At 44.7% G+C, this 745-nt stretch overlaps 1 non-coding gene across 1 annotated transcript; it reads right to left on the bottom strand.

Moving 5' to 3' along the window:
• Positions 1-349: 349 nt before the first annotated feature.
• Positions 350-456, bottom strand: LOC116461593 (U6 spliceosomal RNA). The gene has a single exon (XR_004246125.1). It is a non-coding gene; the product is annotated as a U6 spliceosomal RNA (small nuclear RNA).
• Positions 457-745: the final 289 nt, after the last annotated feature.

Here is a 745-nt window from a genome sequence, read left to right as displayed (position 1 = left end):
CTACTAAAAATACAAAATTAGCCAGGCATGGTGGCACATGCCTGCAATCCCAGCTACTCAGGATGCTAAGGCAGGAGAATCACCTGAACCCAGGAGGTGGAGGTTACAGTGAGCTGAGATCACGCCATTGCACTCCAGCCTGGGTGGCAGAGGGAAACTGTCTCAAAAAAAAAAAAAAAAAAAAAATCTTGTTATTAACTATAGTCTCCATGCAGTACAACAGATCACTTGAACTTATTCCTCCTCTCTAACCGAAAATTTGTATCCTTTGACAACCCCCCTGGCAATCACCATTCTACCTTCTGCTTCCATGAGTTCACTGTTCCAGGAATTTATTTTTATTATTAAAAAAATTATGGAACGTTTCACAAGTTTGCACGTCATCCTTGTGCAGGGGACACGCTAATCTTCTCTGTATCGTTCTAATTTTAGTGTATGTGCTGCCAGAGCGAGTGCAGTCCCTGGAATTTTGGATGCTTATGTTGACTCTTCATGTTTTCCTTGGTGGTGTCTGCCTTCATAAGCCTAGAAGGGCCTTCAGGGGAATGGGTTTGAGGGCCCATAGCCACAGCGGGACAGTTGAACGAATATTCAGAGCAAAGCAGATGACACGGAATTTATAGGGCGAATGAGATGGCCTCTGGCTTCACAGAAGCTGTGTCGGTTACTCGGCAATGCAGCCCGGGAGGTGGAGAGCCCTCTGTCTTTTCTTAATTTTTATAAGGGTCTCTGAGCAACTCATTAT

This window comes from Hylobates moloch, unplaced genomic scaffold (assembly GCF_009828535.3).
Source record: "Hylobates moloch isolate HMO894 unplaced genomic scaffold, HMol_V3 SCAFFOLD_21, whole genome shotgun sequence".
Lineage (NCBI taxonomy): Eukaryota > Metazoa > Chordata > Mammalia > Primates > Hylobatidae > Hylobates > Hylobates moloch.
The sequence above is the reverse complement of the archived record's forward strand: the minus strand, read 5'-3'. Positions and strand labels throughout refer to the sequence as shown.